Here is a 10,514-nt window from a genome sequence, read left to right as displayed (position 1 = left end):
GTATATATGTATTACCTGTACAAAAATGATCTAAAATAAAACTTATTATTTGGTTAAATTCCAATTAAAAAACAAAGTGTCAGTCTACACTGCAACATTTAGATGCTGCATTGTACTCCCCTAAGAGTCATAACCTCCCAGAAAAACTTTTTTTTTCTTTTTGGCATGGAGATATCATTTGTGTCATAAAAATAATCCAAGAAAAAGAGTCTCTCTGTATAAATGTTCGGCGAAGGTGAGCTGCTCCCAACGCTGGCTGCCTCCGTCACTGTGTTTCCCTGCAGTGTAAGAAGAATGTTCTCCACCTCGAGTTCTCTCCACTCATCTCCCGTTTTTACACAGCAGAGATTCGGTTCAATCAATTCCAATCAAGTGCATTCTCTTGTCCTTTTGGATTCTTTCAAAGAAATGTTCTTTTCAAAGCCAATAGCTTTGTGCCATAAACCTTTGAACAGCGCCACACGTCAGACTGCATTCTGATCACTCACCCTCAACCTACCTCTTCTCTCCTATTGCTCTTCCTGGCTCTTTCCCAAGCTTTTCAAGCAGCTAGCCTGCAGTCAAACACTGGCCAGCCCATATAAACCACTCCACGAAAACAAGCCTTGAAAAGCTTTTCCTTGTATTTGAGCAGGAAATTCAGTCTCCTCCAAGAATAAATTAAATTGAAAGCTCCTGTAGGCCACCATGTAATTCAATTCAGCTAGGATTCATCGTCTTGCTACACTCAAGACACTCCAGTGGATACTTTGGCATTTACAATGACAACATAATGTTCCTATCCTCAAGCAGTTTACAATCTAGCAAAACCAAATCAGCATCCTTCAACACCTGGCTCACTTCTCTGGCATGTTTCTACTCTTAGAAGCTTTGGAGATTTTTTTTTTAATTACAGTAAAACATACATAACACAAAGCTTACCATTTTAATTATATTTAAGTGTACAATTCAGTGGCATTAAATACATTCACAGTGCTGTGCAATCATCACTATTATCTATTGCCAGAACTTTTTCATCATCCCAAACAGAAACTCCATACCCATTACACAGAAACTCCCCATTCTCCCTCCCCTAGAGACCTCAATTCTACTTTCTATCTCTATGAAATTATCTATTTCAAGTACTTCATACAAATGGAATCATACATTATTTGTCCTTTTGTGTTTGCTTCTTTCATTTAGCATAATGTTTTCAAGTTTATCCATTTTGTAGCATATATCATAATTTATTCCTTAAGGCCAAGTACTATTCCATTGTATGGATATATCACCTTTTGTTCATACAGTCATCTGTTAATGGACACTTGAGTATCCTTTTGACTGAAGATTTTTTAAAAGTAAACCTTTTTCAGATTTCTACAAACTCTATATTTGGTTTGGTTTGAAAGACTCAGATCAGTCATTGTCAAGTCTCTTCAGTCTCTCTGACTCTATAGAATGAAAGCAAGTCATAGAGGAGTAAAACCATGTGCAGGGCAGGTTTCAGTTTTAACAGTCTGCGAATACTGATACTTCCACCTTCCACACACACACACACACACACAGACACACTCATACTCACACACGCACACACACGCACACACACGCACACACATGCACACCTCATACACACACTCATACTCACACATATGCACTCACACACGCACACACATACACACTTATATTCACACACACACGCATGCACACTCATACTCACATGCATGTGCGCAATCACACACACATACTTGTACACACACACCCTATTATTCACGTCCAGTGGAAGGCATGTCAGGCTTTGTTTTATACTGAAAGAAGAAAGGTCTTTTCCATTGGGCTATTAGGCCAGAAAGAGTTTTTGAGGAGAGTGAAGAGCATAGTATGCTGTCTATTTCTCTTCAAGCCTCCTGGGTTTTATCCCTTTTATTAAAGAGACTGAGGATTATAACATAGAATATTGTTTAAAGATTTTTCTGTGAGATTTTCAAAATAAGCAGAGTTGCTTCAGGCCCAAATGACAGTGTGCCTCAGAGCTGGGAAGGCTTTCTCACCTCTGAAAAAATCCAGCATTAGGATTTGGGAGACTCTGGAGATAATCCCCAACCACAGAGCTGTTCTCCTGATGGGCCATGGCAGGGTTGGCCTCCTCGCTTCTCCTAGTAGCTTTGTGGGCCAGGGAGGTGGAGCAAGGGCAGGAGAGCCCAGAGATGTGGCAGGGTGCCCACAGGTGACAGACTGCGGTGCGCACACAAGAGGCATCTTCAGGGGAATCACTGTAAACACTTTGAGGAGAAATGTGATTCTGCTAGTATGCGCAGGGACTATTATCTGATACTATAGTGTCATTAGTACAAATAGAACTGCCTCTAGGTCTATTTTCATCATGATTCTGGCACTGAACCATCAAATTCTGAGCCTATGTGAATCTGGGAAAATGTTGATAGAAACCTACTGAGAAAATTGTGGGTCCCAGTGCCAGCAATATAAAGATCATTAGTTTTTAGAGTCCTGTATGAAATCCGCTCTAAGTGACAATATGGTAACCAGTTGTTGATGTTATTTGCCACATGAAAAACACTGGACATGCTGAACATGGTATAAGCATCAACCTAGTCTATCAGAGTTTAAATATGTTTTACAAATTTATAAGATGGTAACCTGTGGCTCTGTGACAACATGACCTTAAAGACACAGTCAACCTGCTTCAGTGACAGACATACTGTATACATAAAATATAAGGTAAGGTATATTCTCAAACTATTTCTTACTAAAAAGAATGGCTTTATATTTAAGTCTAGACAATGGTTCATATGATAGGACATTCTCTCTATTGTTTTATCTTATTTGTTTAGAGAAGACATATCGTTAGCAAGGGCAGGCAAGGTCATCCCATGATAACTAATACACACTGAAATCCATGGTGGCCTAACACAGCTGGTCACCTCTTGTTCACTACATGCCCCTCATAGGTGGACAGAGCCCGGTTTCACGTGGTCACTCAGAAACCCAGGACAACAGAGGCTCCCCGCCTTGTAACAGCACCATGTGGAATGTGTGGCTTATCAACAATGGTACTAGAACTTGGACCTGGACTTTCCCTACCCCAACTAGGAAGAGACATGATCACTACCTTTCATGTTGCATTGGCCAGAGCTCCTCACTAGAGTTCATCTAATTGCAAGGGGTCGGGAAAGTATAGGAACAGAAATGTAATATTTGCTGATCATTATAGTCTCTGCCACAACACATTAGCCTGACATGACCTAAGTCAATTAGTTTGGAATATATAATGGAGTTCAGCTGACAAAATTAATTTAAAAAGGGGGAATGATAAATCTAACACAAATTCAGTTAGATCTTATTAGAAAACAAACTTTTAAAACATCACCTGAAAGCAACACAATGCATGGTTACATTGTGCCAATCTCAACTATACACTGAGAATAAAATTTAAAAATAATGTACTTAATGCTATGTAAATGAGTACGACCTGAGACAATGTGTCCAGTCACAGCATCAGACATGGACTCAGAAAGATGACGTCTTCAATAATTAAGGCCGATGTGAAAGTGTCATGTGCTAGAACAATATGAGCCTAAAAAGAAAAGGAACGTTTCTGAATTAATCTCATGTAACATATGTCTTTTTAATTTGATAGCATAAACAAACTAATAGTAAATATCATAACTAAAGAGTTGACCATTTAATTAGTATTCTTAAAATTCACATACTATTTGGCCTTATAAACCTTTTTAAATTCTTTTATTAATGGTTAATATTGCCTTAAATTTGTCTTTGTACAATTTGTAAAGTAGGTGACAGAGACGACAAAAGAGCCTTCTAATAAATTAAGGGCGCAGCAATATGTATTTAAGGATGCTAATAACTGCTTACATTCACTTGAAGAAATAAGTTATAAAATGAGCTTACTGTACAGTGTCTTGAATTACTGGCCCCCTGCTGCACTTCAGATTGCTAAATCCTGCCTCCCCAAGTGGTTGTAAAAGTGCTGGAGTCAGGTTTGATCTAGTTCAATCACCTTCTTATCCCAGCAGCCCCGGCACTAGCACTGTCCTGGGTGCAGAGAAAGTCCTATTCTATTCATATTTCTGAGGTATTTGCAGTGGTTGCTCCTGACAACTTGACAAAAGCAGCAACCCATGCAGCCTCAGCCATTTTGGATAATGAATGAATTTCTAATTAGGTAGTCAAATGGATTGCTGGGTAATTTGGAAATGCCAAAGTGACACCCGTTTTTACTATCCTCATTATGTGTCTCTTCCACCTTCTCATCTCACATTTATCTTAACATATTTCACTTGTTTCAAATATTCACCCTCCCGAGTAATTTTTCTCAAAAGAAGGCCAAAAGGAGGAAAGAAAGAAATATTTTCAGCAGTGACTCGGCACGTTTTTGGTTTTTCAATTGTGAGGTACAGAAAAAGATCAAAATATGTTTTAAAATAAAAATAAAAACATTTTATTTCTGTGGCTAATCAAGATACATCACATCCAATGCAAGTCATCCTGTCAACATGAACACAGAATTTTTTATTTCTTTATCAGTATTTTCTTAATTTACCAGCAGGTCAATGCTTGGTTCATCTGAATAATCTCAGATCTATTTCTTTAGCAACTGTAAGACCTAAAAACGTCTTCCACACGAAAGAGACAGAAAGACTATAGCTTAATAAACACCACATATGCTAAATACTCCTAAAAACTCCCCATGGTGCATGGTGCTCTATGGGTTTGCCCCATGTTTACCTAAGGAAGGTAAAAGAATTATGTGAGAATTTTGGTCACTAGGAAAAGCACCTAGAAAAATGCACCACCACACAGTTCTTTCTGCCTATGTTCCCACAACTGCAATATCCGTTGTTTTAAAGGAAGGCAATTAGTCCTTCCCGGGAAACGTGTTAGACCCACATGTTGCCAAGGATGAGCCACAGCACAAGAGAAAGAACCTGGAGCTGAAAATGGGACACACCTGGGCCCTCACCCCAATCACATTACTTACCAACCGTGTGACGCTACACAATTTGCTCAGCTGCTCCGAGCTTCATTTTCATCTAAAGCCTAGAAACAGAGCTACTGGATAAAACATAGAACACCTAGACAAATTTGAAGTTTAGTTCAACAATGAATAATTTTTTTTTAGTATAAATGTCCCATACCCTGCTAGTAAAGTACATTTGCAACACCATACGGTTGTTTATATAAAATGCAGATTTAACTGGGCATCCTCTGTTTTTATTTGCTGTTTCTGGCAACCCTGCCCAGAAATAATCCTTATTCATATCATTTAGATGGAGATTCAATAAGATAAAGTCTTTATTTTCTAGAGTGTACAAATGAGCTTTTCAATTATTTTAAATCCTGATATTGACACTAGTTCAATGACGAATGTAAAGTTATTATCTTCATTTGCCAAGCTAGAAAAAAGATGAAAATTCAGGAATGTGTCCAAAGTTGTAATGGCAGAGCCAAGATTCAAGAAGAGCTGTTCAGCATTAAAGCCCAGAGATTTAACTAACCTCTCTGACAGCCGGCTCTGAAACTGGAGTGTGCATCAAATCATCAGGTGAGCCCGTGAAAACAGATTATTGGGCTCCAGACCTGAGTTTCTGAGTCAGTATCTCTGGGTGGGCTTGATAGCCTTCATGTTTGCACATTCCCAAGCTGTTGCTGACGCTGCTGGTCCAGGGGCCGCACTCTGAGAAGCAGGCTTTTGGCTGCAGTGCCCAGCGGCCACAGCAGCGCTTGCCCCTACACGGTGACAGCCACGGGCCACCACTCAGCGTGAGCCACCAAAGACAGCCAGTGCTCAGTTGTGACTCACTGGTTTTTAGAAAATTGTTATGAAGTAAAAGGTAATGGGTAGCCCATAAGCATTACAGTCAAACCTCGGTTCTTGAATGTCTCCCATCTTGAGCAATTCAGTTCTCGACCAGGTTGCTCAAGGAAAAATGTCTCAGTTGTTGAACAAAACTTCGGTTCTCAACCCGACAACACTTTCATGCTGATGCCCGTGTGATCAGTCATGAGACTCTCAGGCGACAAAGGAGAGAAGGCCAGAGAGTGTGTCAGTTTATTGCTCAACCTTGAGTTTTTAAAGTGCTTTTTTATAGGTTAAACAGTACATTACGCATGTACTGTATATAAGAAAGGTTAAAACAGGGAATCACTTGGGCGGGCCTGGATTACGGTAATTCAATTTACATTATTTCTAATGGGAAAAAATGATTCGGTTTTCGAACACACCGCTTCTTGAAGGAATTGAGTTCGAGAACCAAGGTTCCACTGTATAATATTTGTAAGGCCCTGAAATGCCTTTCTCTTCTCCTCTGACTAAAGTATCTAGGGGCTTTCTCTCTACTGTTGCCCTTGGAGAAGTACCATCCCACAAAGGTAACCAGTAACTGGAACATTCACCACTTGGAAGCAATCAAAGCACAGCCTTACTTAGCCTCTCACTGTCCCTTGAGAACGTACTCCATGGAGAAAGTTTCCCTCTGGCCCCGGGATAAAGATGCAGGTAAATTCATGACTGTTTTTATCTGAAGGAGTTCAGATAACAGATGACCCTAGCATCACGTTAGCTCACACACACAATCAAACTTGAGAAAGTAGACCACCCAGCCCTCCACATTAATCAATACTATGAACTCAGTTTAACACCCATTTTCTCTCCTACACATGGACTGGCTCCAGACTGGCAGCCACCACGAGCAGCTGCGACAGCAGGGCAGGGAAACAGGAAGCCTCCAGGACGTCCATCACACTGGGCGGACGGCCACAGGGAAGGTCTCACTTGAGCTGGTCTTGTCTAAGCAAGCCCTGTGCAGATGCTTCAACCAGCTGTCACACCCACGGGACACTTCCATGGGCTCCATGAAAATTCCCTCATGGGAACCTCTCTTCTACAGGTCACACTATTCTAGTTTTTCCACACCCTTGTGATCCTTACCCCCCAATTATTAAATGTCCCCCTCCCTAGGGTTGCTGCTTTGGTCTCTCTGCCCTTTTAGGCTGGCCTATTGAAACCCCTAAGCTGGTTCTCTCTCCCATGTGGCTCATACCTGGTCCACAGACTCACTTACATGGCCTTCGCCCTGATACCTCTAGGAAGGAAGGATGATCCCACGGCGGCAGTGAGCCAGCCCCTTTCCCCGCCTGCGTTTCCCAGGGTGGAGTCGCACCCGGTCCGCAGTGGTTCCTAAATGCTCAGCACGTCAGTTTCTCTGCATGCACCTGTGCGTTCCAGTCTCACTGGGCTTCGTGGGAAAAGCATTCACAGCCACAGTTCTCTCTCCAGGGAACCTCTACACAATCCCTCCCACTTCCACTCTCTCAACACTTGAAGTGAGTGAGGGAGGCCAGGCACAGAGCCACGTCTTGACATTTCTTCTGAGAATCAGCTCTCAGGTGATTAGGTCCCACACCCTGGAATTTCACATTTATCGTACTTTGGTGCTTAGTAGAAGCTTCTGTTTTTAAATAGTTACACGAAAGACAACATAAGGCCAGCTGGTCTCTAATAAGAGGGCCAGGGCTTGGTGCTCTAAGGCTGAGGGGTCCTATGCAAAGGATGCCAAAGCAGAATGAGTCACACATGCAAATGCCTTGGAAGGGCCTAAGTCGAAAATTCAGAAAACACACACCAACCAGGACCACAGGCAGTAAAGGCATCATGAACATGGGGACAGAATAAAAAAATCAGAATCTGGACCAAAATTAAATTGGCACAAGAACAACTTAAGAATGAATGAGATTTGGGACATTGGTCGGCCCACATTGTTGGGGTTTCCAGTACTTAAATGAGGTGGAAAACTTGTGTCGGAGACCCTGGACCGCTTCTCTCTATTTAATTTCCCAAAGCAAGTTAGCTCTCAGCTTGAGGCAGATACACCAAATTCTCTAGAATTTGCAAGAAGCCCTCAGAGATTTCTACGATCTAGAGAAGAGATGAAGGAGGGATTCCCAGCACTGCCCATTTCCCTGCCACAGGAGAGCAGCATTCCCAACCCCAGAAGCTGCTGGCCTTGTAAGGTCCAAGTTTCATAGTCAACCAGCTTGGGAAGAGTAAGTCTGGGTCCTCACACACACTCACTTCCCACTGCTACATCAGTATTGGCTGGTTTTGCTAGATAGCCCATAATTAAGGGCAACACCTGAATGCACCCCGCCTCAGCCCCCCACCCCCACCCCATCAACCAGAACCTAGGACATCTCAGTTCACTGGGTTTTAGTAACAAATTCCTAACAGTGTTGATACAATGGAAATGGTCTGTAGCTCCCACACCCAGCCGATAACTGCCCCTCTGCATGTCCAGTGGGCCTGACTTCTGGACCACCAAACAGGTGCTCCCCAGGAGAATAATGTCACATAATACGTCTTTTGCTACCAAGGGCCACTGTGGTTCTCCTGAAAATAAGTGACTTGTGACAGATTTGCAAACAGCAACTCCACAACTTGCAAACAGCTCATAGCAAACTATACAGTCTTGGCATTCATTCTTATAGATAAGAACAAGGCCTGAACTTCATCTCTCCTGTTTTCATCTTTGTTGAACACAACTTATCTCTCTCTCTCTCTCTCCTCCCCCCACCTATCCATCCATCATCCATCCACCTACCTACCTGCCTATCTACCTATCTTCCTATATCTCTATATTCCTGTTCACTTCTCTTCCTCTCTGTATTGGTTTGCTAGGGCTGCTGTAACAAAGCACCACAAACTAAGTGGCTTAGAACAACAGCAACTTATTTTCTCACAGATCTAGACAGAGGCTGCAGGTGCGAAGTCAAGACGTCAGCAGGGCTGTTGGAGAGAATCTGCTCCACGGCGCTCTCAGCCTCTGGGGTTTGCTGGCGATCTCTGGCATGCTCTGCCCTGTGGATGCATCGCCCTGCTGTCTGACTTCTTCACACGGCACTCTCTCTGTGTGTTTGCCTGACCCTGTGTCCAAATTTCTCCTTTTCATAGAACATTGGTTTGGGGTTCTCACTAATGACCTCATCTTAACTTGATCATCTGCAACAATCCTATTTCCAAATAAAGTCACATTCACAGGTAGTGGGGGTTAGGATTTTAACATCATTTGGGGGGACACAGTCCAGTCCATAATCTCTGTCTGTCCAATGCATGCTTCTCCAACTTTTCTGCCAGAATCCCGTATTAGAAGGTTAAACAGAAACCATAGCCCCTTGGCCCCACTCATTCCTACATTCAAGCAGCGAGTAAAGTCAGTAATAACAGTGAAATGTTACCATAATATAAAGTTTAAGAAAATTATATGGAAATTTGCATTAGCAACAGAATTATGGGTGATTCATATTTGAACCTCATGACATTCATATTTGTATATCCAGTTATTAGAAAAGTAATGCATTAATACAAACTTAAGATAACCAATAAATCCACAAAAATTAATTAATGTACAAATATATGCTAACATTCATTTACATTTAAAAAGCCAGAATAGGCTGGATGGTGTGGCTCAGTGGTTGAGCACCGACCCATGCACCAAGAGGTCGCCAGTTTGATTCCTGGTCAGGGCACATGCCCAGGTCGTGGGTCCAGTCTCCAGTGGGGAACATGCAGGAGGCGGCCAGTCAATGTTCTCTCTCATTGATGTTTCTAACTCTCTCTCCCTCTCCCTTGCTCTCTCTATAAAGTTCAAATTAAAAGTACATAAATAAAAATAAAAACCCAGAATAGACCAGCTGGTGTGGCTCAGTGGATTGAGCATCATCCCATGGACTGAAGGGTCCCAGTTTGATTCCTGGTCAGGGCACATGCCAGGGTTGCAGCTTGACCCCTAGTAGGGGTCATGCAGGAGGCACCCTAGAGATGTTTCTCTCCCACATAAATGTTTTTCTTTCTCTTTCCCTTCCTCTCTTTCTAAAAAATCTATTAAAAACATATTTTAAAAGCCAGAATAACCCTGGCTGGTTTAGCTCAGCAGTTAGAGCATCAACCTGTGGACCAAAGGGTCTCAGGTTTGATTCTCGGTCCAGGGCACATACCTGAGTTGCAGGTTCGATCCCCAGCCCTGAATGGAGGCAACCAATCAATGTGTCTCTCTCATTAGTGTCTGTCTCTCTCTCTCTCTCTCCCTTTCTCTCTCTCTCTCCCCCTCTCTCTCTCATCCTCCCTTCCAGTCTATCTAAAAATCAATGAAAAAATATCCTCAGGTAAGGATTAACAAAAAACAAACAAACAAAAAAAGCCAGAATAATAATGATTTTAAAAAACAATGAAGCATTCGAGAGAACACGGATGACTGAGTCCTTCCACCTAGGGTATTGTGCTGAGTGAAATAAGTCAGACAGAGAAAGACAGATACAATATGATTTCACATACATATGGGATCTAAAGAACAAAATAACTGAGCAAACAAAATATAAACAAACAGATACAGAGAACAGATTGATGGTTGCCTGAGGGAAGTGGGGCTGGGTAAAAACTGTGAAAGGATTGAGAAGCACAGATTACTAGTTACAAAATAGTCACAGCAGGGGGAATATGGTCA

The sequence above is a fragment of the Molossus molossus genome, unplaced genomic scaffold, assembly GCF_014108415.1.
Source record: "Molossus molossus isolate mMolMol1 unplaced genomic scaffold, mMolMol1.p scaffold_m16_p_3, whole genome shotgun sequence".
NCBI lineage: Eukaryota > Metazoa > Chordata > Mammalia > Chiroptera > Molossidae > Molossus > Molossus molossus.
This window is presented reverse-complemented; position numbering follows the sequence as displayed.